Source organism: Phocoena phocoena, chromosome 14 (genome assembly GCF_963924675.1).
Source record: "Phocoena phocoena chromosome 14, mPhoPho1.1, whole genome shotgun sequence".
Classification (NCBI taxonomy): domain Eukaryota; kingdom Metazoa; phylum Chordata; class Mammalia; order Artiodactyla; family Phocoenidae; genus Phocoena; species Phocoena phocoena.
The window spans coordinates 24,485,413-24,491,051 of NC_089232.1; the positions used below are offsets into that span (position 1 = coordinate 24,485,413).

The window sequence follows — 5,639 nt, forward strand, 5'->3', positions numbered from 1 at the left end:
GACCATAATTAAAGTGAAATATATATCAATACCAAAAAGAAAAAAAAATTAAAGAAATCCATATGTTTGAAAACATAGAAAAAATTCTCTTACATAGCTCATAGGCTAAAAACAAACAATAAAAATTAATAAAAAGTGAATAATGATGAAAATTTCATATATCAAAACTAGTGAATACAGATGGAGAAAGCATCTATTGAGTTGCAGCTCTCAGAGACGATGACAACAGAGATGCAAAGTATATAGAGAAAGAACATCAGGAGGCAGAACTTGGAGAGAAATCTCCACATTCTGGAGAAAAATATGGAGGAGATGCTAGCCAAGGAGAGCTGGAAAGAGGTACATAATCAAAAAGATAGGAGGAGAATGGTAATAGTAATGTGTTAAAGAGCAAAGCTGTGTTATCAAGACTAATCAGGATTTTCTCCCAGAAACTCCATGGGTCCACATTTTTTACAATGATTTTCAGGGTACTCTTCTAATCTATAGTGGCAGCCACAGTCCTACTGGCCACTCTGCACTCTTTCTTCTCCCTTGAACCAGGCCGTCGGGGGCTGAATCTCTGGAGCTACCATTTCATCAATGTCCTATTGCACCCGGCAGTCACCGGTCTCTTCAGGAACTTCTCCAAGATACTCCTTGTGATGGACATTGGACCTTCATGGCTGGCTTGCTCTTCCTCTCTCACTCCATTCACATGGAGGCAGTGGCAGGAATTGTGAGATGGACTGATGTTGGGGCCAGTATTTCTTCTCTCATTGTCTGCTACATTAAACACTATTCTACAAGAAACTACTCAGCCAGGTCCTGGGGCTGGTTCCTGGGCATGGTACTGTGGGCAGGATGCAGCGTGTTGTGGAAGGAACAAGGAGTGACTGTCCTTGCAATTTCAGAGGTTTATGATATGTTTGTCGTTCACAGGCTGAAAATGAAACAGATCTTACCCACCATTTACAAAAGGAAGAACTTGTGTCTTTTTCTCAGCATTACTTTATTAACTTTCTGGGGAACCTCCCTTTTTGGTGTCTGTTTATACTGGATAGGAAACAAACCACTAAGCTTTTCCAGCTTTGACAACCCAGTTGCTGATTTGCTTACCTCCTACCTCGCATGCTCATTTTCTTCTACTGGCCAACCAGGAACCTTTGGCTGTTGCTATGCCCAGATGCCCTCAGTTTTAATTAGTCAATGGATGCCATACCCCTGCTCAAAACAAATTTGTGATTGGAGAAACCTACACACTGTAGCCTTCTATGCTGGACTCCTCCATGCCTACTGTGGTTTGAAAAGCCCAAGCATAGAAAGAGAATGTGACAGGAGATTTGTAACAAAAGGCAAGCAGAATGTAAATAAGCATAGCTACCATTCAGATGTGGAGTACCGGAACTCAGAGATTGAGCCCAGTTTTGCATCAAAAGTAGAAAATGGCATTAAAACCCCAATGCAGGGGACACGGGTTCCAGCCCTGGTCCGGGAAGATCCCACATGCCACGGAGCAACTAAGCCCTTGCACCACAACTGCTGAGCCTGCACTCTACAGCCCACGTGACACAACTACTGAAGCCCGTGCACCTAGAGCCCGTGCTCCACAACAAGCGAAGCCACCGCAATGAGAAGCCTGTGCACCACAACGAAGAGTAGCCCCCGCTTGCTGCAACTAGAGAAAGCCCACGTGGAACAATGAAGACACACACAGCCAAAAATAAAATAACTAAATTTATTAAAAATAATAATGCATCACAGAGAACACAGCTTGCCTCTATGGAAAGCATTGTTGTTCTGTCTTTATCTTTGTTAATAATACATTTTGTTCCTGCCACAAACCTGTTTTTCTATATCTTCTTTGTAATTGCACAATGAGTATTGTATATTCCTAGTACTGGCTTCTGCCTCCTCCTTACAGTGGATGCCAGAGCCCTTTATGTCAAAGTCTAAAAGTAGTTTCTCAAGAGCTTGATCTTTTATGCTACAGCTACATTAATTGTTTTCTATGAACTCAAGACTGCAATCAGGAATGGTGACTGGCAGAATGAGGAAATACTATATAGGTCAGGGATAAAAATAAACCTAGATAAAGGATGGAGTAACCTTGGAAATGTTCTGAAGAGTCAGAGCAAAATTTCTGAAGCTAAAAGCACCTATAGAAATACTTTGTACTACCAAAGCAACATGGCTGACATGCTTTATAATGTAAGGTTACTGCTACAAGAGAGCAACAGGTTTGCAGAAGCACTACATTATTATAAATTGGCAATCAGGAGCATGCCTACATTGGCTTCTTCGTATTTAAACATTGGTATTATTCTAATGAACCAAGGAAAGACAGAAGAAACCTGATGCACATTTCTTAAGTGTTCTGAGATCTCTCTCCAAAACCTAAGGGACCCTCATGCACACATAAGAGCTCGGTAACCAGCTGTCTGTACAACATGGGGAAACACTATTATGAGCAGGGACACTATGAGGATGCTTTTAGTGTATACAAGGAAGCAATTCAGAAAATACCAAGGCAATTTGCCCCATAGAGCTTGTACAGCATGATGGGTGAAGTATACATGCTATTAAGTAAACTCCCTGAAGCAGAGCATTGGTGTATGGAATCACTGAGATCCAAGACCGACCACATCCCTGCTCATCTCACCTATGGGAAACAGGTCATAAGGGTGAGACTGAAAAGTTCTCCTTGAAGGCTATTGACCTGGATCCCACCAAAGGAAGTGTTAAAAGCATTTTGGGGAGTATTCACTTTGCTGTTCACACAGCGGTTCATACCAAAAAAGCAGAACATTGGAAACCTCCTGAAGGACATAATAATTACCCATAGAACGGTAAACCAGAGCACTTAAAATAGGATCTTTTGGCATTTGTAAAGTGGGGAGAGAGTCTTAAGTTTCAAGTTTTGTTCATTTCTGAAAGCTAATTTAGGAAGTATATTGTTCATTAAACATTGTGAGAGGAAGTCAGAGTGTGTGTTAAGGCAAGGTAAACTATTTAAAGTCAAATGTTCATAGGAAGTGATTAAAGAGTAGTGTGAATCCTGGTGAGCTGGCAGGTTTTCCTGAAGCGGCTGTCTTCCCTCTTTGGGACAGCCTGCTTATCAGTTTCTAAAACTTAGAAAACTTCTTTTTAATACTGTGTGAGGATCTGTCAGAATCTACAGGTTTTTCCTGATTAGTGCACATAAAGTTTCATGATTTGGACGTCACTGTCATTTGGTCATCATTTGTTTTTCATGTTCTGAAAAGGATATGCAGAATAAAACAAACCACGTTTCACACTGGTGCTGTAGGAGGATTTGCCCAGCCTGCAAGACTTATGTGTGTCAGGCAGACATTTTTTACTTTGATGTCACCAACATTTTCTACTCCAAAACTGCCTAGGAAAATTCATTGTATTAATTCTTAGGCTTTTGAAATTGCCTTTTAAAATGGTTATTCCTGGTTAATGCATATGCTTATATGGAGTGAATAAAACTAATCTTAACAATTGTTCTAGTTCCAATAACCAACTAGCAGCTATTAGACAAAAGGGAAGGTGGTTCATGCCTCCTAGAAGTTACTGGTTAAAAAATCAAGTCTGTATGCTCTCTCACTGGCTTGCATCTCTAGCATCGTGTTGCCCCACTTCCCCCCAGTTCTTCCCCAATCCAGCACGATGAGCATCACCCAGCTCTTTGAATTTGCCATGTCTCCCCAACAAAGGGATCTTGCTGTTCCCTCTGCCTGAAAGCTGTCTCCTCTACCTCTTTTTCTTGCTATCTTATGCTCAATTTACAGATAACGCTTCTTGGCAAATTATAAATAATAAATATTTTGGTCTGACATAGACTGGCTAAATACTCAAATGTTTTGTCTTGTTTGACTATGTGCCTTTAGGAGTTGAGTCTAATATAATGCCCTTCAAAATCAGGCCACAAACCAGGAGCTTCCTCCAATCCCAAGGGGAGGCAGATAACAGGGTGTTATCAGGATGCCAGTGAAAACAGGCACGGGATCAATAAGGTGCGCCATCTTTGAGAAAATGTTCATCACCCCAAAAGCATGACATGAATGGGACTATGAAAATGTATGTCCTGTAAGTCAAGGCCATCTCAAGGGCACATAGCAGTAATTTTAAGTAAATATCAGAAATGGTGTTTCTGAAACTTTGGTTGTAAAGCATACAATCGACAAAACCCCATTTAGATTGTCTTTTGTGGTTTGGCTAGCAAAGTGATGTCATGGCATAGTTGAAGTGCCTGGGTGAGGTATCGCAAAAGGGACAGTCTCCCACCTCTGAAACCAGCTTATCGACTCATTTGGCCCTGGCCAGCCTGTCAGTTCTTGGTCACTGGTTCTCAGAAGAGTGTTGTTGTGTTTGGTTGTCTGCCTGCTTCTCTTGCCAAGATGCAAAATTCTCAAGAGTTTAGGTTGACAGGTAAAGGATGATAAAGCATTCAAATAATGCATGTCTAGAGCACTGTTAATGTTCCAGTATCTCTCAGCCACCCCAAGCTTCAGTGGTCTGCATGTTTTATTGTGGCACACCATGCCCTTTCAAGGCAGGCTTCAGGTAGCCTAGACGTCAGTAGCAGCTATCTCCTCATGAGATAACTGGCCTCAAATGTGGCCAGCTTCCTGGAACTTGGCATATGTGCCTTGGGTCAAAAAGTTGACCAGTTCCTGTGTCCATCCTTATTTATTTATCATCTTTATTGGAGTATAATTGCTTTACAATGTTGTGATAGTTTCTGCTGTATAAAAAAGTGAATCAGCTATATGTATACACACATTCCCATATCCCCTCCCTTCTACCCTCCCTATCCCACCTCTCTAGAGGTCACAAAGCACAGAGCTGATCTCCCTGTGCTATACATCTGCTTCCCACTAGCTATCTATTTTACATTTGTTAGTGTATATATGTCAATGCTACTCTTTCACTTCATCCCAGCTTCCATTTCCCCCCTTTCCACTATGTCCTCAAGTCCATTCTCTTCGTTTGTATCTTTATTCCTGTCCTGCCACTAAGTTCATTAAAACCTTTTTTTTTTTTTTTAGATTTCATATATATGTGTTAGCATATGTTTTTTTTTTTCTCCTTCTGACTTACTTCACTCTGTATGACAGACTCTAGGTCCATCCAACTCACTACAAAAAACTCAATTTTGTTTCTTTTTGTGGCTAATATTCCATTGTATACATGTGCCACAACTTCCATTCATCTGTAATGTTTCTTTTTTTTATAACTTTATTTATTTTTGGCTGCATTGGGTTTTGGTTGCTGTGTGTGGCTTTCTCTAGTTGCGGAGAACGCGGGCTAATCTTTGTTGCAGTGTATGGGCTTCTGATTGCGGTGGCTTCTCTTGTTGCAGAGCACAGGCTCTAGATATGTGGGCTTCAGTAGTTCTGTCATGCAGGCTCAGTAGTTGTGGCTCCCAGGCTCTAGAGCGCAGGCTTAGTAGTTGTGGTACACGGGCTTAGTTGTTCCGTGGCATGTGGGATCTTCCTAGACCAGGGCTTGAACCCGTGTATCCTGTACTGGCAGGCTGATTCTTAACCACTGCACCACCAGGGAAGTCCCTGTAATGTTTATTTTTATGGCTGAGTAATATTCCGTTGTATATATGTGCCACATTTTATATATGTGCCATTGTATATATG

At 41.3% G+C, this 5,639-nt stretch overlaps 1 pseudogene; it reads left to right on the forward strand.

Annotated features, from left to right (window-relative positions):
- The first annotated feature begins 303 nt into the window (after positions 1-303).
- On the forward strand, positions 304-2,824 carry LOC136133525 (protein O-mannosyl-transferase TMTC2 pseudogene; annotated as a pseudogene).
- Positions 2,825-5,639: the final 2,815 nt, after the last annotated feature.